The sequence below is a fragment of the Hibiscus syriacus genome, unplaced genomic scaffold (assembly GCF_006381635.1).
Source record: "Hibiscus syriacus cultivar Baekdansim isolate YM2019G1 unplaced genomic scaffold, ASM638163v2 tig00110556_pilon, whole genome shotgun sequence".
In the NCBI taxonomy this organism is placed as follows: domain Eukaryota; kingdom Viridiplantae; phylum Streptophyta; class Magnoliopsida; order Malvales; family Malvaceae; genus Hibiscus; species Hibiscus syriacus.
This window is the reverse complement of record NW_024062779.1, coordinates 264,073-288,163: the sequence shown is the minus strand read 5'-3', so window position 1 is coordinate 288,163 and position 24,091 is coordinate 264,073. Positions and strand designations below refer to the sequence as shown.

Genomic DNA, 24,091 nt, shown 5'->3' with positions numbered 1-24,091 from the left:
GTTCTTTATTAGGAACCTTATGCAAATTACTCTAACTACATGATGATTTAAAGGTACTTATAATGTACAAGGAAGGGATGTAAATAATAAAATGTTTCATCTTCCGGGAAATACACAGCTCCCGTGACCTGTAAATAACTAAATATACAGCACAAATTTAGGAAAGAGAAAACATCTCAGATTCTAATATGGTACAGTGAAATCAGTGCTAAGAAAATGAAAGTAAAAAAAAAAAGATAACGGAGAACTAAAGACAGTGATAGACTCCATTTAGACTAATAAAACCTTTCATAAGATACAAGGCGATAATAGAAGATGACTGAAAGCACGAAGAGTCATTTTCTTAGACAATGTAAACATGAAGATGAACCACTGACTTAGCCCAGTCCAGGACCACGAGCCCAGTCCAGAGCCGTCTGCAATGTCTTTGAATCAACTCCATTCATTGCAATACAAAAGGTCTGGTTAGTTGTATCATTTGCCAAAAAGGTTCCCACTTCCTGATACATGAAGCAAATACACTGGGGTCGAATTCGAATAAAACAATCCCCAATTAGCTTCTGATGTTGGGGTGACCTCAAGTCCTCATTGAACAACTCATATATATATACATACTGAAAGTGATTTCTTGATGAAATGGGGTTCCACTACGATCTAAGATATGCTTCATAAGATTCGAATTATAGGTATATGCATTATCTTTACTAGCATAAGGCTCTTTCGAGTCCCCCTTAGAAGGCCACCCACTTTAAGTAACAAGCACCACAACATCGGTAACGTTTAAATTCTTCATAGAAACATATGCAGCATCAATCATGACATCCAGCACATTAGTGTAATTGTAGATGCTCGTTTCTGTCCGGGGCCAAGTCGGAGCAGACCCGAAGCAATGAGAGCCCAGATGAGCCCAAACCAGACGGAGATCCATCTCAAACCCGATGGACAGCATCAGCATGCTAAAGATGAGAGAAATTGGGGTCAGTTTTAGCAGTTAAAATTAACCACTAGATGGAGAGTGGGTGTCAGTTTTTATTTGGGTTTTAACCACTAGAAACTATCAACCATGGAAAATGATAGAAAAGAGGAGAGCATTGTAAACAGGGGGGAGAAAAAAAGAAAAAAACGATCAGGGAAAACAGAGAGCAAAAGAATGGAAGACCTTCAATTTGGTTGATTTTTGACAAAAAATAGAAAAAACAGAAAGAACATTGTACTGAAATTTACTTCTATTTTGGATATCAAAGGAAACAGAATTCACTTGTTTCAACGAACCAAGGCAATTCAAAGCAAATTCTTCCAAGGTTCATTTTCTTATCATTATGTACAGTAGCATTTCCTTCGCCAATTTTCAAATTTTTTTTTCCGAATAAATCAGTAAATAAATTACATTTTATATATCTAAAAAGTTCCATAGGAATCATAGCCTTATGTTTTCATTAGAAATAAAAAATAGGAAATAGGTAAGAGATTTAGTCGGTTTACCTTATTCGCTTGAATTATCGCTATTGGTTTTGCCGAGATGGATAGTGAGAACTGGTCGTGTGGCCTAGCCGGAGTGAGCGTTGGGGTTTAGTGTGGTCGCCGGGTTGTTGTGTACGATGGTCGGCTTTATTAGGCTCGATTGTGTAGAGTTTTAGGACGAGAGACGGCGATGGAGAGCTATGTTCGGAAGAGAGATGGCCACCAAAGCATGGTGGTCGAGCGTTGCAAAGAAGGCCATGGGGAGAGGGGTCTTGGTTTTGTCGAAGAAGAAGGGATGAGAGAGTGAAGAAGAAAGTAAGGTGCGGCTAGGTTAATTTAAAATTAGATTAAGGTTAATTAAAAATAGGGTTTTATATTAGGTTATTAGGGTAAATTGCTTTAAAGTCACTGTACATTTGCCGCTTATTTACACATTAGTCACTTTCAGTACTATTTTCGAATTTAGCCTTTTGTTTGTCTTGATTTTGTTGTTTTTTAATATTTAGGTGTTAATTATTAATTTTGAGTTATTTAGGTTTAAATCCATTATATTTATGTTTATTTTTCTTTAAGTCTTTGTTTTAATTTTTAATTAGTATGTTTAATTTTATGTGTATTTAAATTTAATTATTACATTTATGTATATATACACTTTTTTAAATTTATAGTTTGACATGTTATGATTTTGTTTTTATATTTAGGTCACATGTATATGTAATATGTTAATGTGCATAATTTATAACTTTTAGTTTTAAAATGCATGTGTATAATTTTTGTGTGTCACATTGTATGTTTTTATTTTTGTTTAATTGATTTTAGCATGATATTTTTTTTTTACAATTTGCATGATAGCCTTATTTTCATAACTCGATATCTTCATAATTTGATTAAGGGTAATATACTTTTAATTTAAAATTATTTTAAGTGGGCAGTCATAACTGATTTGAGGTCTGCTTTTAATGATTTTAAAATAAAAGTATATCCCGAAAGTGAAACCTAAAAAATTGATTCGTCACCTAAAATATGGGAACGAGAGAAAAGGAAATGTTCGTTTATTTAAATTTATCGAGAAAATGTTGTTATATCTTTTAAGATCTGGTCTCGATATTTGTAAATAATCGAACATTCTTTATCTTTCTAAAATGACTCGGTAATTTTAATTTAATTTATTTGAGTGCTTTTGAATGTTTTTAGATTTACATCATTGTTTTATGATATCAAAAAGTAAATTGAATTTGAATTTGTAAAGTTCATTGCAAAGACGTTAATTAATCGGCCAGGTACCGATTTAGGGCGTTGTGAGGGTGCTAATCCTTCCCCACACGTAATCGACTCCCGAACTCATTTTTTGGTAACGCAGACCTCAATTTGTTGTTTTAATTAAAATTAATTTTTATTTAAGATGATAAAATGTTTTTGGGTGCCCAGTCACACCCTAATCAAAGATTGGTGGCGACTCTTTGAACCGTATTTTTTGATCGTAAGGGAAATTCAAAATTTTTCGAAACGAGAGGTCTTTTAAATTGCATTTGTTTTTAAATTAAAAAGAGATAATTAAGAATCAATGTGGTTTTTTAAAATCTTACCTTTTTTCACCCTTCAAGAAAAAAATCGTTTCGACAGCTTGGCGACTCCGCTGGGGACTTTTTTTTAGAGAGTCAAGCCGATAGTCAATTAATTAATTGTCTTTGCAATTGAAAATTACAAATTCGTTTTAATTTGATTTTTGATCCATTGTTTGGTTTTTAATAATTTTTGTTTATTTGTATTTTGATTTCTTTAATTTAATTCGATTGACAATTAAATAGTTGTACTAATCTGTTTGCTAATGGTTTCAGAATAACTGTTTGTTTTCGGAATTGATTTGGAGTGTTTTTATTGTTTGTTTTTTCGCTTTTCCTCACACACTGCACAGCTGCATTATCATAACATGAGCTAAAACCCCGCTCCGTCCTATTTAAGTAGGAGTGAGAGACTATGCCATCGTGTGGTTTTCACCTCCGCATGGGATAGTGGATCGCTCCTGGAGCTCACGCCTTATGGTCCTCGTGATGGTAATCACCTCCGCATGGACATAAGGAGGTGTGTTTCCTCGAAATTGAACTCGATCCCCTAAAGCCTGTGATGGGCCAGGATTGAGGGTTCGGTAGCCCAAGGGGGCACCGACAAGGACAATTCGAGAACCTATTGCTTTAGAACCTAACCCGGCATATAGTGAACGTAGAACCCGAACTTAGGTTGAACTAAACCCGAACCTTAAGAATCCCGTGAGGAGGGTACACAAGGAAAAGCTTTTTTGAGTCATTTATGTTCGTTTTTTTCGAATAAATGCATGCGAACTAGATATCATGCGGTTAGGTTCATTTTTTGAATAAGCATGCGAATTAGATATCATGAGGTTAGGATTTCTTTTTGTGGATAACAAAGCATGGGGGTAGATATAATGTTGGGTAGGATCTGATAAAGCATGACGGGGTAGTCAGCATATGTGGGTAGGATTTTTGAACAAATTATTATCCTGACTTAATTGCTTCATGTTTACTAACCGATCTTTTGTTGTTTTTGCCTTGTTTCTTTTCTTTTTTGCATTGCACTGTCCATTACATGGTGTTGATTTGGGGTCGATGTCTATATAGAAAGCCAGTAATATGGAACGAACGGTTCAAAAAGAGGTTGAGGACAATGCAGATGTTCTGAGGTGGTCGGAACAGTCCCAATTAACCAATGGAGACAGCGTGATGCCTGGATATGTGTCAGAGTTATTTGGTTATACTCACATCAACGTGCGTCAGAATGATCTAAGTGAGCTAAAGGAGATATGGGGAAGATGGACAGTAGCCGATAAGGAGATGTTTTATCAGTTGTACGGCGATATTCCTTATCTTCTGGATGTTCATATTGATCAAAATCTGTTTAGAGCATTGGCGCAGTTCTGGAATCCGGCTTATAGCTGTTTCACATTTGGTAGGGTGGACCTGACACCAACAATAGGGGAGTATCAAGCTTTGGTCCGTTGTCCGAGGTCCCAAATGGATAGAATATATACCAAGCTGCCAGTCACTCCTTCATTTAAGAAGAAATTACTATTGATGACCGGAATGAGTGAAGATTGGGTAATCAGAAACATTAAGAAGAATGGAGACAGTGAGTGCATCTCTTGGGCTGCTCTGAAAGAAGTAATTGCTCATCATCCTGATAAGAGAAAGAAGCTTGACTTGTTTTCTTTAGGGATTTATGGGCTCGTTATTTTTCCAAAGGTGTTAGGATATGTAGACGTATCAGTCGTTGACCTGTTTGAAAGATTAGACAAGCGCGTGGATCCAATTCCAGCTATTCTAGCTGAGACGTTCCGGTCTTTGAGTTCTTGTAGGCGTGAGGGAGAAGGACGCTTTATAGGATGTGCGCCTTTGCTGCTAGTGTGGATTCTGAGTCATTTCAAACATGTTGAAAGAGCACCAGGACGAGTGTTTCTAGAGGGGTTTTCGCCTTTGAAAGATTTTCTTTCTAAAGAATGGCCTAGGGGCTTCACCGAAGAAAAATGGATGGTCATCTTTAAGGATATCAGAGATGGAGATATTTTGTGGCGAGCTTCGTGGAATACCTCTTCGGATATACTTTACCGATGTGGAGAGCGAGATTGGGTTCCTTTGCCAGGTATATGGGGTTCTGTTGGGTATGCACCGCTACTAGTTTCCAGACAGTATGGATCGAGGCAGTTCATTCCAGCCACGTGGGACTTGGTAGGATCGGATTTTACATTCAAAGGAGATCAGTATAAGGGTAAAGTTAAAGGGGTTGCTGAGGCCTGGAAGCAAACTCGTCACGTGAATTTGTTCACCTATGATCTCGAGTTGTCTCAAGAGTACGAGCAGTGGAGAAGCGGTCGAGTAAACGATAACATCCCGATAGTGAATCCTGAAAATATTCAGCCAGTGGAGGAACAGTTGAGAGTGGTGCCATCTCCATTAGAGTTAGCCAAGCGCGATTTTGAAGCAGAACGGAGACAATGGAGAATGACTTTGCAGAAACTGGAAGATGAAGTGTATCAAAAAGGATTGGAGATCGACATTCAGAAGAGTAGAGCAGATCGAATTGAAAAAGTAGAGAAGCAACTTCGGCTAGACTTTGACGATCTTCGGTCAACTTATCAGCGAATGGTAAAAGCTCAGGCAGGTTCTAGCTCGAGTAAGTCTGTCGAATTGAGGCAAGAGGTGGCGAGCCTCAAAAGAGTAGCCGGAGAGAGTCAAGAAGAGCTCAAGCAAAGCAGGCATCAAGTGAAGATTTTATCGAAAGAAAAGGATTCTTTAGAGCAGCGGTTACAAAAGAGTCAAGCCCAGAATAAGAAGTTGAAGGAGAAAATTTCAAGTTTAGAGACCGTATTACGACGATACCGAAACAGGGAAGGTAGCTCAAGCCATGGGGAAGTTGAAAGTCTGAAAAAACAAGTGAGTGAGCTTGAAGCCATGGTTTGAGATTTTCAGAGGCAATCAAGTGAGCTATCGATAGTTCCTTATGAGGGGGATATACAATGGCGTTTTCGATGGGAGCGAGCTCAGGCGAGAGTTAAGCAAAGAGAAGACCTTATTGCTTGTTACTTAGGACACGCGCGGAGAATAGCTCAATATTTGGTCATTTTATCCGAGGAAGCTGCTGATGTGACTGAAGAACTGGATCCCGAGGCTGAAGAAAACCAGAAGATCGTGGAGTTCCTAGCACATATACAAGAAATAGGAGAGATGGTGCAGATTTATTTGTGATATGTTTCAACTTTGTAATTGAACGTCGTTCTAATATAAAGAGTTGTTCTAAGGAGTCGTTCCAGGATCAACACCCTGCATTTTGCATATGCATTTTTAATGCATTTAATTTTTGCATCGCATTTTATTCATTCATAATCATATATTTTATATTCATTAATAAATATCAGCGATAACAAAATGACTCTGTGACAGAGTAATACTGGAAAATCCCAAGCATACCTACAGAACCAGGAAGAAAGTTATGGAAGACAAACTTGCCCAAATTGAGAAGGCTCAGTTGGAGTTACAAGATAATATCAAGACAATGCAAGAAGATATGATGAATGCCCAAAAGGAGATGTTTGCTAAGTTTGCGGGTATGTTGGAAGGAAGAAATCCAGAACATGGGAAAAGCCCTATACCAGAAGGTGTAACTGAAGACCCACTTCATCATCCAGGGTTAACCCCAGAACAATCCCAGAATGTTCAAGTGACCCCTGTTCATGTCGGGAAGGTGCACATTAATCCAGTCGGTGCTTCTGTTAACGTACAGCCTGGATCTAGTTCGTATCAGGAAGAACATCAATATCATCAAGTTTCGGACCTTGATGAAGAAGCCAAGAAGGACCAAAATAATCTGTTGGAAGAGAAATGGAAGCAGTTAGAAAGAGAGGTCAGAGCCATGAAGGAAGATACCAGTGTCTATGGATTTGACGCAAAGGAGTTAAGTCTAGTTCCCGATCTGGTCTTGCCTCCAAAGTTTAAAGTTCCTGACTTTGAGAAGTTTGATGGTACTAGGTGTCCCTCTGCGCATATCACGATGTTTTGTAGGAAGATGACCGGATACATAGGGGACGATCAATTGTTGATACACTGCTTTCAGGAAAGTTTAACTGGCTCGGCAATCCGATGGTATAACCAGCTGAGTAGAGCTAATATTAAATCGTGGAAAGACTTGGCTAAGTCCTTTCTTGAGCAATACAAACATGTGAAGGATGTTAGGCCCAACAGGATGATGTTGCAAGGAATGGAAAAGAAGTCTAACGAGAGTTTTAGACAATATGCTCAAAGATGGAGAGATGTAGCAGTGCAAGTCCACCCGCCATTGGAAGAGGAAGAAACAAACATGCTTTTTGTCAACACCTTAAAGGCTCCTTTTTTCTCGCATCTTATCGGTAATCCTTATCGAAGTTTTGCTGATGTAGTTACGGCGGGAGAAATGATTGAAATGGCTGTTAAGAGTGGGAAGCTCGAGGGAGGAGAGTCTAGTAAGAGGCCACCAACGAGGAAAAAGGAAAACGAAGTCAGTAATGTGAGGCAGTACGATTCTAATAACATCACTGTTTCCCGTCCTCAAGGAGCAGGGTCATCAACACAAAATGACAATAGACAAGGGGTAAGGGACCAAAGGAGAGAGAGAGGCCTCAATTTGATCCAATTCCGATGACTTATAAGGAATTGTTTCAGATTTTGTATGATCGACATGTGGTTTCGCCGTATCACGTGACACCAATGCAACCTCCTTTTCCCAAATGGTATGATGCTAGTGCTCAGTGTGAGTACCATGCAGGGAACCCTGGGCATTCCATTGAGAATTGTACTGCTTTTAAGAAGGTTGTCCAAGCTTTGAGAACGAGGAATGTCATCAACTTTGGTGACAGTGAGCAGCCAAATATAGCTCAGAATCTGTTGCCAAGCCATGCAGGGGCAGGAGTTAACGCGATTACTGAAGAGAAAGGAAAGAGAATTGTAAAGAATGTTAGTGAGGTGGTATCACCCATGAGTTGGGTGTGGTGCCAGATGGTCAAGGTAGGATTGTTGAAGCCCCGTTTGATGGGTGAACAGTTTAACAGTGGAGAGGTGTGTCAGTATCATAACAGTGAAGGACACAGTATTCAGCAATGTCCTGATTTCCTATCTTTGGTACAAGACATGATGGATAATAAAGAAATTGAGTTCTTTAGAGAGATTACTGAAGAAGAGGAAGCGGAAGTTTGCGCTTCAGAAGGATCGTCTAAAGGGGTATACAATGCCAGTTGTCCTCTAATTATTACTCCCAAAAATCGAGTTGCTGAGAAGGTAGCCCCGAAAGTGGTTATTACACCTCCATCTCCATTCCCATATCGGGATAATAAACAAGTGCCTTGGAGATATGATTGCCAGATGGGAGATGTAACAAAAGAGAATGAGGAAGTAGATGAGGTGGGACGCTTTACTAGAAGCGGTAGGTGTTATTCTCTTAATCCACCTAAAGAGTCTGAGAAGAAGGTTGCAGTTGATAAAGGGAAAAAAGTGGATGTGCAGATAGAAGAGGATAAGCCTGTTATTAATGAACCAGTAACCGAGAATGAAGCGGTAGAATTTTTGAAGTTTCTGAAACAGAGTGAATACAGTGTTGTGGAACAGTTACACAAGTTGCCTGCCCGTATTTCTGTTTTATCATTACTTTTGAGTTCAGAGGCCCATAGGAATGCTCTGTTAAAGGTTTTGAACCAGACTTTTGTTCCGAAAGAGTTGCCCATTGAAAAGTTGGATCGGTTAGTTTCCAATATACAAGCTGATAATTTTTTTATCTTTTTCTGAGGATGAGATCCCTTCTGGGATGATTAGTAGTCAGAAGGCTTTGCACATTACAGTTAAATGTAAAGGGTATGTGTTGTCCCGGGTCTTGGTTGATAATGGTTCAGCTTTGAATGTGATGCCCTTAGTGACTCTGAAGAAGCTTCCATTAGATAGTACACTTATGAGAACCTGTCAAAGTGTGGTTCGAGCTTTCGATGGGACTAAAAGAGAAGTGTTGGGCAAGATTGATGTTCCTCTGAATATTGGTCCAGCAACTTATGAAGTGGAATTTCTCGTAATGGACATTATGCCTACGTACAATTGTTTGTTGGGAAGGCCTTGGATTCATCAGGCCGGTGCAGTTCCGTCCACATTACACCAGAAACTGAAATTTGTGATTGATGGAAGGTTGGTATGTATTCATGCTGAAGAGGACATTATTGCTTCTGTTTCTACTACTGCTCCGTATATTGAAGTTGATGAGCAAGCCGTCGAGTGTTCTTTCAGATCGTTGGAGTTTGTCAATGCTACGTTTGTGGCCGAAGGCAAGAAGATACCAAAGCCTCGATTGTCAAACTGTACCAAGATGGGGCTTAAATTGACTCTTGGAAGAGGAGCAAAAGTTGGAAAGGGTTTAGGCCGACAGTTACAAGGACCGGTGAATCCCATATGCCCTATTACTAAAAAAGATCGATTTGGTTTGGGATATCAGCCAACTTCGAGGATAAGATGAGGGGAATTAAGAAGGGCCAAGAAATCAGAAAGGCCAGATTGGCTGGTGAAGACCTTAGCTGGGAACCCATGACCTTCCCGCCGTTGAGTAGCATTTTCATGTCTGGGGGCATATGTTTCAAGGGAATTCAAGGAACACTGAGACGATGGTTGAGCCTTGGGAGATTTAGGCATTAATGTTATAACTGATGAATCCGAGGAAATGAGAGCTATGGGCATTTATCCTGCACCACCGGGCTTCGTGTTGAACAATTGGACCGCGGAAGAACTGCCTGTAGTTTACAAATCTGTTACAGAGTAATGCACTGGAACTTTCTCCCTGTTGTTCATACCCTGGGGCAATAGGTGATTTTATGTAAAGGGTTAAGCTGTTTGTTTTTTCTTGCTTTCAATAAAGGATGCATTCTGTTAATTCCAAATGGCAAACATTCTCCCATGCATTTCATTCATTCATTATTTGTTGTATATATGTATGTATTTATTTCTTTTTATTTATTTATATGGAAAAAGATCTTCCCATATGTATATATGTATATATGTATATATATCTTCTCTTTCATTATTTTTTTCAGGAGCTCAGATATCAATAATATGAATGCCAATGACTCTGACCCAGAGATTGATTTCGAAAAGCCTATATGTCAAGGGGAGATCGAGGATTGTGATGATGATGAAGGATGTGAACTACCTTCTGAATTGCTGAAAATGGTGGAGAATGAAGATAAGCAGATTCTACCTCATAAAGAGCCTACTGAGATTTTGAATTTGGGGACAGAGAAGGATAAGAGAGAAGTAAAGATTGGTACCACTCTGTCAGTTGGAGGTCGACATGATTTGATAGAATTGCTTCAAGAATACAAGGGTGTGTTTGCTTGGTCATACGAAGATATGCCGGGTTTAGATACAGAGTTGGTTGTTCACAACTGCCAATAAAGCCTGAATGTAAACCGGTACAACAAAACTGAGAAGAATGAGACCTGAGATGCTGCTCAAGATTAAAGAGGAAGTGAAAAACAATTTGATGCCGGTTTCTTAAGTGGCCAAATATCCTGAATGGTAGCTAATATTGTCCCAGTACGAAGAAGGATGGGAAAGTTTGAATGTGTGTTGACTACAAGGATCTCAACCGAGCTAGTCCAAAAGATAATTTTCCTTTGCCACATATAGACACGCTAGTGGATAATACTGCTGGAAATTCTTTGTTCTCTTTTATGGATGGTTTCTTTGGCTAGAATCAAATTAAGATGAACCCTGAAGATATGAAAAAAATGACGTTCGTTACCATGTGGGACGTTTTTATAAGTAATGTCATTTGGATGAAGAACGCCGGGGTAACATCAAAGGGCCATGGTGACGTTATTTCACGACATGATGCATAAAGAGATAGAAGTTTATGTCGATGATATGATTGTCAAGCTAGACAGAGGAAGAACATATCGGGAATTTGAGAAAGCTTTTTAAAAGACTAAGAAGATGCCAGTTAAAACTCAACCCAAATAAATGTACTTTTGGGGTGACATCTGGGAAGCTGTTGGGATTTGTAGTGAGCCGAAAAGGAATTGAAATAGACCCAGATAAAGTAAAGGCTATTCAAAACTTGCCACCCCCACGAACACAAAAAGAAGCCAGAGGATTTTTGGGGAGATTGAATTATATAGCTCGGTTTATTTCACAGCTGACTGAAAAGTGTGATCCCATATTCCGCCTTCTTCGTAAGAATAACTCAGGAGAATGGAGTGAAGACTGTCAAAGAGCTTTTGAAACAGTAAAGAGATATTTGTCGAGCACTCCAATTTTAGCACCACCCATCTCAGGCAAACCCTTGATTCTTTATTTGTCAGTTTATGAAAATTCAATGGGGTGTGTGCTGGGGCAACGTGACCAAACTGAGAAGAAAGAAAGGGCTATCTATTATCTCAGCAAGAAGTTCACTGAATGTGAGACAAGATACTCACCCGTTGAAAAGTTGTGTTGCGCTTTAGTATGGGCTACCCGAAGGCTTAGGCAATATATTGTATCATACTACTTGGCTTATATCCAAGCTTGATCCTTGAAATATCTAATGGGTGTGCCTGTATTATCTGGAAGATTAGCTCGTTGGCAGATCTTATTGTCCGAATTTGACATCCATATGTAAACCACGGCAATTAAAGGAAGTGCTATAGCGGAATTCATGCAAGCAGGGCTTCGGAAGAATATGAGTCGTTGAGCTTTGATTTCCCAGATTATATTTAATGGCTATTTGGTAGAAGAAGCAGTTGCATCCACTAGCAATATTGGAAGTTGAATTTCGATGGTGCTTCAAATGCCATGGACATGGAATTGGGGCGATTTTGGTCTCACCAGAGGGAGAGCATTATCCTTTCATCAGTCGGCTTAATTTTGATTGTACTAACAATATGGCTGAGTATAAAGCTTGTGTTCTAGGTCTTAGAGCTGCTGTTGAACGCAAAGTAAAAATGCTCAAGGTGTATGGAGATTCAGCTTTGGTAATATACCAGCTCAGAGGAGAATGAGAGACAAAAGATCCCAAGCTTGTAGAATACCGTAAGTTGGTTATGGAGCTTGTTGAAGAATTTGAAGAAGTAACTTTCAATTACCTCCCCAGAGAAGAGAAACAAATGGCAGATGCCTTAGCCACACTGGCAGCATCATTTAAGATGAGCGAGTATTCAAATATGATGCCCATTGAAATGAAGGCTTATGAGTATCCAGCCCATTGTTTTAATATTGAAGAAGAAGAAGATGGAAACCCCTGGTATTTCGATATCTTGCAATATATAAGGTATCAGAGTTATCCAGAACAGGCCACTGAGAATGATAAGAGAACCATTAGAAGAATGGCATCAGGGTATGTGCTTGATGGTGAGACCCTATACAAGAAAAGTCTGGATCAGGTCTTGTTGAGATGTGTGGACGCGAAAGAAGCCAAATTGATTCTTGAAGAAGTGCATGAGGGAATATGTGGTACCCATGCTAATGGGCATGATATGGCTAGGCAGATTATGAGATTTGGGTATTATTGGTCAACTATGGAAACAGACTGTATCAATTATGCCCGAAAATGTCACAAATGTCAGATTTATGGAGATAGGATACATACTCCTCCTCATCCATTGCACGTAATGACAACTCCGTGGCCATTCTCAATGTGGGGCATGGATGTTATTGGACAAATTTCGCCCAAAGCTTCAAATGGTCATCGCTTCATTCTGGTAGCCATAGATTATTTCACCAAGTGGGTAGAAGCGGCTTCTTATGCAAATGTTACACAGTCTACAATATGCAAATTTTTGAAGAATGAGATCATTTGTAGATATGGTTTGCCCGAAAGGATTATCTCCGATAATGCGTTGAATTTAAATAATAAGATGATGGACTCGGTCTGTAAACAGTTCAAAAAAGCATCATAATTCCCCACTTATCGCCCAAAGATGATGGCAGTAGAGGCCCAATAAGAACATCAAAAGGCTCATAGAGAAATGACTGAGACCTATAGGATTGGCATGAAGTACCCTTTGCTCTGTTTGCTTATCGAACTTCAGTACGGACTTCAACTGGGGCAACTCCGTTTTCTTTGGTTTATGGGATGGAAGCTGTCTTACCTATTGAGGTGGAAATTCCCTCACTTCGAATTTTGTCAGAGGTAAAGCTTGATGAGGCAGAATGGGTCCAGATAGGTATGACCAGTTGAATTTGATTGAAGAAAGAGATTGAAAGCTTTTGTCATGGTAGATGTACCAAAAACGTATGATACGGGCACATGGTAAGAGTTCGCCTTCGAGAATTCCATGGGAGATTTGGTGCTTAAAAGGATTTTGCCTATTCAGAGGATTTCATAGGAAAATGGATGCCCAATTGGGAAGGACCTTATTGTCAAGAAGGCCTTTTCTGGGGAGCTCTAGTCCTAACTGAAATGGACGGATCAGAATTACCATATCCAGTGAATTCTGACGCTGTTAAGAGGTATTTTGCTTGAAGAAGAAATAAAAGAGAAAAATGAAAAATGAGAAAAATGAAAAATGAAAAATGAAAAATGATGGGAAAAAATGGAAAAGGGAAGAAAAAATGAAAAATGAAAAAATGAAAAATGAAAAATGAAAAAAAGAAAAATGAAAAAAAAGAGAAATAAAAGGAGGGTTCAAGATGAAAACCCGAAAAGGGCGTCTTGGAACCAAAGGAGGTCTCAAGTTGAAAACCCGCAAAGGGCGACTTGAGTTGAATTTGAAATTCAGAATTCGTGCATGGTGGAGGTTCTAAATCAATTTTGGAAGTGGAAAGAGCTCCTGATATGGTTAGTAACAATGACAGTTGGTGATCAGGAATGAGACTAAAGATTAATGAGTCTCGATTGAAATAACCAAGAGAAATTGAATGCATATGAGATTCAATACTGGTTTAGGGCATCCAATGATAGAGATTTGGGGAGTTTAGAAGTAGCTTCATACTCTTAAGCATCACAATTTTGAAGATCTTTTTGACAGAAGCTACGCTCGAGACATTCTAACGGCGTGCCAGTTCAAAAGTATTTGCATTATTGATATTTGAAGACGCCTACTCTTTTGTTCTTTTACTGTTTCCAGTTAAAAGTTTTCCATTTAGTTGCCTAAAATTCTTTGTATTATATAAATAAAGAGATGTCTTTTCTTGATAATTTCCCTTTTGCAAACATCTTATTTTGAAAGGTTAAAACATATAGCTTAACTTGAAGTACATGAGATCATTTTGTATTATTGTGCAAAAGATTTTGGAAAATGCAGGTATTCTGAAGTTGACAATGGTTTAAACATGTAAGCTTGTGTGGCCATGGGAAACTAAAATCCTCAAATTCAAAGAAAATCTCAGCCAAAAAGATGACCCATGAGGTTATCATTGGTCGAGAAGTTGGTCATGGATACTGGCGGGTTTCAAGAAAGAAAGGAGCCAAGGTCATGTTAAGGTGAGAGATATGGAATTGAGATTGTTAACTGGGGTGAACTGGTCAAATGTTCTATACCAAATATGAAACCGAGTTCCATCGAGATCAAAAGGAGATAGAGTTTCTTCAAAGAAGAAAACGCATTAAATTGCATAATTGCATACATTTTAGGCATGAGTAGGATCATGGCATTCATAATCGCATGATGGCTTAAATATCTACAGGTTTCCCAGGGATAGTTCAAGATTGAAGGAGATTTTGACAAGAATGATGTTTATACGAAAATTGAGTCAAGCATATTCAAATATCCAATGGCTCCAGACAAGTTTTCACGATGGAGATGATTTTCAAAAAATTTCTCAACTTCTAAATTTTTTAGTATAATATTTTTCAAATATACATTCATGATGAATAATGTTTGATTTTCAGGTTTGACCTTTGAAGCAAATCATCTATAAGCCTTCACGAAAGAGTAGTGAAGCAAATTCGTTTGTTGAAGATTGAGTCCTATACTCTCTGAAAGAATAGGGAGCGGACAAGTTCGTTGAAGATTGAGTCCTATACTCTCTGAAGGAATAGGGAGCAGACAAGTTCGTTGAAGATTGAGTCCTATACTCTCTGAAGGAATAGGGAGCGGACAAGTTTGTTGAAGATTGTTCGAGTTTTATACTCTCTGAAGGAATGGAGAGCGGACCCATTTCATGAAGATTATTCGAGTTCTATACTCTCTGAAGGAATAGAGAGCGGACACGTTTGTTGAAGATTGTTCGAGTTCTATACTCTCTGAAGGAATAGAGAGCAGACCCGTTTTATGAAGATTGTTCGAGTTCTATACTCCCTGAATGAATAGGGAGCAGACACGTTTGCTGAAGATTGTTCGAGTCTTATACTCCCTGAACGAATAGGGAGCAGACTCGTCATTTGAATATTTTTCAAGTATTATTTATCCTGACGTAACAGTGAGTGGTTTAATCTTTTGAAGTTCTCATGACTGGACAAATTCGATCATCTTTTGATCTGTGCTCTATTCTCGTTACACGACAATGAACAAAGAGGGGCAGCTGTAGATGCTCGTTTCTGTCCGGGGCCAAGTCGGAGCAGACCCGAAGCAATGAGAGCCCAGATGAGCCCAAACCAGACGGAGGTCCATCTCAAACCCGATGGACAGCATCAGCATGCTAAAGATGAGAGAAATTGGGGTCAGTTTTAGCAGTTAAAATTAACCACTAGATGGAGAGTGGGTGTCAGTTTTTATTTGGGTTTTAACCACTAGAAACTATCAACCATGGAAAATGATAGAAAAGAGGAGCATTGTAAACAGGGGGGAGAAAAAAAAAAAACGATCAGGGAAAACAGAGCAAAAGAATGGAAGACCTTCATTTTGTTGATTTTGACAGAAAATAGAAAAACAGAAAGAACATTGTACTGAAATTTACTTCTATTTTGGATATCAAGGAAACAGATTCATTGTTTCAACGAACCAGGCAATTCAAAGCAAATTCTTCCAAGGTTCATTTTCTTATCATTATGTACAGTAGCATTTCCTTCGCCAATTTTCAATTTTTTCCCCGAATAAATCAGTAAATAAATTACATTTTATATATCTAAAAAGTTCCATAGGAATCATAGCCTTATGTTTCATTAGAAATAAAAATAGGAATAGGTAAGAGATTTAGTCAGTTTACCTTATTCGCTTGAATTATCGCTATTGGTTTTGCCGAGATGGATTGAGAACTGGTCGTGTGGCCTAGCCGGAGTGAGCGTTGGGGTTTAGTGTGGTCCCGGGTTGTTGTGTACGATGGTCGGCTTTATTAGGCTCGATTGTGTAGAGTTTTAGGACGAGACGGCGATGGAGAGCTATGTTCGGAAGAGAGATGGCCACCAAAGCATGGTGGTCGAGCGTTGCAAGAAGGCCATGGGGAGAGGGTCCTGGTTTTGTCGAAGAAGAAGGGATGAGAGAGTGAAGAAGAAGTAAGTGCGGCTAGGTTAATTAAAATTAGATTAAGGTTAATTAAAATAGGGTTTTATATAGGTTATTAGGGTAAATTGCTTTAAAGTCACTGTACATTTGCCTCTTATTTACACATTAGTCACTTTCAGTACTATTTTCGAATTTAGCCTTTTGTTTGTCCTGATTTTGTGTTTTTTAATATTTAGTGTTAATTATAATTTTGAGTTATTTAGGTTTAAATCCATTATATTTGTTTATTTTTCTTTAAGTCTTTGTTTAATTTTTAATTAGTATGTTTAATTTATGTGTATTTAAATTTAATTATTACATTTATATATATACACTTTTTAAATTATAGTTTGACATGTTATGATTTTGTTTTATATTTAGGTCACATGTATATGTATGTTAATGTGCATAATTTTAACTTTTAGTTTTAAATGCATGTGTATAATTTTTGTGTCACATTGTATTTTTTATTTTTGTTTAATTGATTTTAGCATGATTTTTTTTTTTTACAATTTGCATGATAGCCTTATTTTCATAACTCGATATCTTCATAATTTGATTAAGGGTAATATACTTTTAATTTAAAATTATTTTAAGTGGGCAGTCATAACTGATTTGAGGTCTGCTTTTAATGATTTTAAAAAAAGTATATCCCGAAAGTGAAACCTAAAAATTGATTCGTCACCTAAAATATGGGAACGAGAAAAGGAAATGTTCGTTTATTTAAATTTATCGAGAAAATGTTGTTATATCTTTAAGATCTGGTCTCGATATTTGTAAATAATCGAACATTCTTTATCTTTCTAAAACTCGGTAATTTTAATTAATTTATTTGAGTGCTTTTGAATGTTTTAGATTTACATCATTGTTTTATGATATCAAAAAGTAAATTGAATTTGAATTTGTAAAGTTCATTGCAAAGACGTTAATTAATCGGCCAGGTACCGATTTAGGGCGTTGTGAGGGTGCTAATCCTTCCCCACACATCGACTCCCGAACTCATTTTTTGGTAACGCAGACCTCAATTTGTTGTTTTAATTAATTAATTTTATTTAAAATGACAAAATGTTTTTGGGTGCCCAGTCACCCCTAATCAAGATTGGTGGCGACTCTTTGAACCGTATTTTTTGATCGTAAGGGAAATTCAAAATTTTTCGAAACGAGAGGTCTTTTAAATTGCATTTGTTTTTAAATTAAAAAGAGATAATTAAGAATCAATGTGGTTTTTTAAAATCTTACCTTTTTTCACCCTTCAAGAAAAAAAACGTTTCGACAGTAATGCAACAAAGTATTTGGATCAACCATTTCTTTAGACGGTGTCAATGGCTTAAACAAGGAATTATCCAAGGGAACCACACCTTTATTCTCCATAAACGCATAATAAGGATAAGGTCATCATTAAAAAGACCCAGTTGTTGACAAAACTGAAGCAAAGGTACCATAACTGAAGTCAAACTTTGGTTAAAGTAAGCCTGAGAAGGATGAAAGGTATCAAGAATAATGGAAGCTGCATGTGGGTTGAAACCTTGATTTGAGTATGCAAATTTGCAGCCACTAAAGCACTGTAAAGAGTTAATTGCAGGAAGCAGCAAAGGAGCCGAGGACGGTACCGTCGTTAAAACCTCATCTCCAACAGCAATACCGGTGAGAGTGTTTCGGGGTAGTAAACGACGACGTTTCGACCAACCCAAGAAGCCGCCGTAGTGTTGGATGAACCTATTGCCAAAAGCTGTTTTTTTGATACACTGATAATGACCCGGATCTTTGTCTTCGCCAATGCTTTGAGTATATCTTATTTTGCATCATACAGTCGAATGTGTGAAATTCTTTGCACTTGCAAGAATGAAACCAACTCCGTTGGTGACATCTGACATCTCTAAGTTCACCACTTTTTCATCATCATCGTTTGTTCTGCTTTAAAGTTCCCTCTACAGGTAATGTCTCAAAAAAACCCAACTGAAATTAAGCTTGCTAGAAATCACATAAACCAATAAAGGCTCAGTTTTTATAGTATATATTTTTTCAATTTTTGCAACAAAGTCATCAGCTTCCAAGAAATAAGCAGCGGAGTCAGAGCAAGATAAAGAACCGTTTGTGGGTTAACTTACGCACGGATGTCTCAGATCTGCTGTCACTATGGCGATGGGTTCTTGGCCTGGTGCCGATGGCCACTTAGGCGGAGGCGGAGGTGGTGGAGGGGGGGGCAATGGGGGTGCTGGATATGGTTTCGGGAGTGGTGCTGGTGGTGGGATTGGGTCTGGAAATGGAGGGCTTGGAGGTGGCGGGGGTGGAGGTGGGTGGCGGTGGATCTCATGGTGGTGGGTTTGGCGGCGGATATGGTGCAGGATTTGGAGGAGGAAGCGGAATACCGTGAGTTTGTGAAAAAATTGTAGGGACGCAGTTGCTTGGGATTGAAGAACTTCATCGTATGTGTCATCTGGCATTATTAATTTAGGTGTGCATTACGTGTTGGCTCCCTTTCACGAATGTAATTGTAATCTAAGCTAAACGTAATGTGGGAATAAGTTGCATGTGATAAAAAAGTTGATCAACTTATATCATCTTAGTGTTGGTTGAACTCCAACACTTTTCTCTTGTACAGCACAGTTAACATCATATATTCATATACCTAAAATATAATAACAAGAACTTGTAGATTATGATTCCCGCGGTGTGTTGAAGAAAAAATAACGCCAAAGCATTATACAGATGTACATTTTTTTTAAAATTACTGTTTTGCATTCAATTATTAGATAGTCATGGACATAATATTGCTTTTAAACCATAATCGTTGGCAATAATGAGAGTTGATCCACATTTAAATTAGTATTGCATTCATGGGAATCGGTTCCGTCTGAAAGCGGAACTGTGGGGTGCTTAGGACTAGACTGAAACATGGTGCAATGTAGGTTGAATCGAAATTGGACTGTAATGGTGAATCGTATTGGATGTTCACATTTGTTTATTGAATATTTTAGACGGTTCGAGTGGAGCCATATCTATTGGAAAGAAACTATACGACAGATTCTATGGCAAACTTGGGACTCAGTCGCCAATCTAAAATCTTTTTATATAGACTGAGCTAATAAATATAATAAAAAGTTTATCTAAAATCTATATATATATATATATATATCGATCATCTACTGTTAAAATAAAAATAATTAACATGATGTTTTTAAATTATTTTCAATTATGACATGACATTATCTTATGTTGATACATCAACATCACTACTATTTTTTAAAGCTGAGAGGCTAAAACATAACAAAATTATAACATTAAGTGTTGTAATCACCATTTTTACCTCCCCATTCCAGCAGCTCCACGTTACAAATTCCATCAGCTTCCAGCACTGCCAGCAGCCCCACCACGTTGCAAATTCCAGTAGCTTCCAGCACTGCCAGTAGTCCCTCCACGTCCCCGTTCCAGCAGCTTCCAGCAAGCATCAACCGCACACCTCATCTCCCCTAAGACGACCACTGTCATAGGTGGGTGACTCACCGGGTTACCTTTCTTTAACCGGTCCGAAGGGAGTACGAAAGAGCCTATAAAAAACCCCATCGACCGAACCTGAAAGAGAAGACCACTAACAACACACAGCTAAAATCGAAAGAAAAGAGAAGAGAGAAGAAACTTACCCTCAAGGAGCCAAACGTCGCCGGAGCCACCGTAAAATCGAAGGTAAAACTTTGGTTTCTTTTAGATCTACGAAGTTTGAAAAACATTTAGGCTAGAACAACCTTAGATTTGGGTTTAGAAAAATCGGCTTCGATTTGGGACATTTTTGTAAATCCGTTGTCGGCGCCGGAGCAAGGCGGCCGGTGATCAATTTCTCTCCAACGAGAGAAACATTTAGAGAGAAGGGAGAGAAAATCTCTCCTTAGAGAGAGAAGAAAGAAAATGAGAAGAAATGGCCCAAGGGGGCCGGTTAAAGGGTATTTATACTCTCATCAACAGGTGTCTAATTTCCAACATGAAAAAACCCTTTCCGCAGCCATTTGAAGTTTGTAAACTTCTATTTAGCCACTAAAATCATTTTTATATGTTTTAATTCTACCTTTTAATTTTATTTATTATAATTTAGTCACTACAATAAATTTCCATATTTTAATTCAGTATTCGAATTTTATTTTATTTATAACTTAGTCACTGTATATATGTTTATATATTAGGGTAAACACCATATTTAGTCTCTTATAATTTTAATTATTTATTTTAATCTCGTTTAATATTTATGGCTAAATTACACTGTTAATACTTTTTTTATAATGATTTGAATTATGTCCATTAATTTAGATATTTTACATTTTAATCATGTTGTTTAATTTTATTTTAGTCATTATTTAGTTGCATTCTAATATAATTTTTATTATTATCCTTTAAATTTTAATTATTATTTATTTTTTTTATTCATACCAATATATATTTGATTAATTTTATAATTAATATTTTATTTTTTAAATATTAAGAAATGGCAGTCTTAAAATAACTAGATGTCCTATTCCGGTATTTTAAATAAATAATATTTTGATTATAAAAATTATATATATTTAATTAATTTTTTTTATTATTTTTAGGAAAAATTATATTTTTCATAATATTATTTTTTTTAATATTAAGACAGGGACTGTCTTAAAGCAACTAGATGTCATTTTCTCATATTTTTTTTAAATAAAAAAAACTTTTTATAATTTATAAATATCATTTTATGATGTTTTTCTTTAAATTATTCGATTGTGAAATAGGATCATAATATAATTTATATTTGAATTCTTAATTCTATATTAGAGACATTTATAACTAATGGGTACCAATTTTGGGCATTGTGGGGGTGCTAATCCTTCCCCAAACGTAACCGACCACGAATCCTTTTTATTACTAAAAGAATGAATTTTTGGTTATACGCAGACCAATTTATCTTTTAATAGTTTTTCTTAAAAACTATTTTAAAAGATGATTTTTAGGTATTCGACCTACTTAACCCAAAAAATGTCGATGGCGACTCCAAAACATTTCATAAAAAAACCATTTTATTTTCACATTACTTTTTTGGCAAGAAAAGCGTGCCTGGGCGAAAACCGGTTACGACATCTTGGCGACTCCTCTGGGGACCCTGGTCAAACCTATGTCGATTATATTGTCTCTATAATTAATTAAGAAATTTATATGATTTTCAATTTAAGTTATATTCTTAAGTATAGTTTGTATTAATTTCTTTTTAGATTAATTTTTGTGTGAAAATTCTCCTCACACACAACACTTGCATTGCATATATAAGCTCTATACTCGAGCTTTTTTCCCTTTTAGGGAGTGAAAGTGACGTCGTGAGAAATTTTTCCATGTCAAACCTAGCAAGTAGTTTTCGGGGTTCATATACTTTATGTCTTCGTGAGAATTATTCTCTGTGTCAGGCAGAGAGAGAAATGTGTCCCCTCGAATTGAACTCGATCCGCTTAAGTCTGTAATGGACTAGGATTGAGGGTTGGGCCAAGGGGCACCAACAAGGACATTCGAGTACCTTTACTCCTAGAACTGAAACCCTGCATATAATAAACCCTAGAAATTCACACGATCTAAGACAATGCTGAAACCTTGTTCATAGGTGTACAAAGGAGAAATAAGCTCTAGCTTTTAATTTATTTGATTTTTTTCTTCTAAATAAATGTATGTGAACTAATAATCATGCGGTTAGGTTAATTTTTTCAACAAAGCATGGAAACTAGAAAGCATGAGGTTAGGATACCATGATAGATATAATATTTTTTTTCATTAATTGGTTAACTATTATTTATTTATTTATTTTTACATTTATTTGCTCTAATTGTTATATTAATTTCTTTTGTTTACATTACATTTGTATTGCTCAATACATTTCCAAATCATGCATTAAAACAATCATTCATTAAAATAAGGATTTCGACCCAGTGATAGTGGTTCTTACTTGTAGCAAGAACGCTTAGCATCCGCCGACACAAGAAAATGTCTAAAGAAACTGAGGATAGGCTAGCCAAATTTGAGAGAGCAAAAAGAACACATGAAATTGAAGAGCAAGTAGGCACAAATTGAAGTTAATATCACAAACTCTCATATCGATCTACTGAACAATATGAAAAATTATTGGGAAGCATTTGACGCTGGAAAGAGTCTTGTTGAAAACCCCACAAATCCTCTGTTACATTACAACCTGTAATCCACCACAGTTCACTTCACTGTTAAGAACCCACAATATCATGGAGAGCTTTGTTCCCCACTGACTGTCCTACTGCTTCTGGGTTTAAGCCAGATGAATGTTGTACTGATAATGAGATCTCTGACCCAAATGATTAGTTGAGAAGAAAAACTCATCTAACGATTGAAATATAGAAGAGGTGATAAAATCTAGAGAGTCCGCTGAGTCATTTTATAGGTTGACGCCAAAGAGCTAAGTTTGGTCCCGACCTTGTTATCCCACCAAAGTTCAAGGTTCTAGATTTCGAGAAGTATAATGGACCACAGCCCTTCATCTCATCATCATGTATTGTGTCATATGACTGGCTATGTAAAGATGAGGAGTAGTTGATCCACTATTTTCAAGATAGTTTATTTGGACTTGCTTCCAAATGGTATAATCAGCTAAAACGTACTCAAATATATTCTTGGAAAGACTTAGCTCAAGCCTTTTTAGGTCAAAAGAATATGGCTGATATGGCCCCTGATCGAACAATGTTGCAAAACATGATAAAGTGCAATGAAAGCTTTCAAAAATATTCACAACGATTGAGGAACGTTGCTTCTTAAGTGCATCCATCATTGATTGAAAGGGAGTTCACTACTTTGTTCATCAATACATTAAAATCTCCCTACATTAATCACATGATAGGGGCTACGACTAATTATTTCTCTGACATCGTCATGGAGAAATGATAGAAATAATTATCAAGAATGGCAAGATAAGAGGCTCCAACAGTACTGACATCGAGAGAGAAGCCGAGATCAATACAATGAGTCTTATTCAACTAATCATGGGACCAAATCTTATAGAATGACCCAAGAGAAGGCTCATATCGATGAAATTCCAATGACATGTGAAAAACTACTCCCATTACTAGTTCAGCACAATCTCGTGACTTCAGTTCAATCTAAACCAAAAGAACCCCCATTTCCCAAAGGGTATGAATTTGATGCAATATGTAGCTACAACAAGGGAAGCACATGGCATACTCTGAGAATTGTGGGGCATTAAAGTGCAAGGTTTAAAATTTAATTGAATCAGGAGCATGGACATTCGAGGAATGATAGTGCAAGCCTGATAAACAAGTGAAAGTTGTTATCTACCACTGTAGAACTTTATACTTTCACCATCTTGTTTGAACATGATTTTTGTTCTTTTCTATGCCTTGTTATGATAAATAAATTTTTGTTGCTTTTATGGTTATGAGCAAGGAATTAAATTTTAATCTTGAAATTTTTGAGTATCAAGTAGATTAAATATTTTTTTTCAAGAATTATAGATCTTTGGCAAGTGGTAAAATTATACCTTCCATATTCCATCCAATGCCAATTACTTGATCCTTCCAAAAAACCAAATCCTGACACTATAATTATCTAAGACTCTGAAGTAATGTCTCTACCTGTTTTTGAGACACCAAATCCAGATGTTTACCTTCTTGGGTAGAGTTGATTAGTTTATAACATTCCACTATATACACGACTTCAGAAGTCACACATTTGTCCTTC

The 24,091-nt window shown here is 37.2% G+C and overlaps 2 pseudogenes; both read right to left on the bottom strand.

Moving 5' to 3' along the window:
- Positions 1 to 307: 307 nt before the first annotated feature.
- On the bottom strand, positions 308 to 23,162 carry LOC120131778 (annotated as a pseudogene).
- LOC120131730 overlaps positions 5,498 to 24,091 on the bottom strand; it is a 32,852-nt pseudogene continuing 14,258 nt past the window's right edge.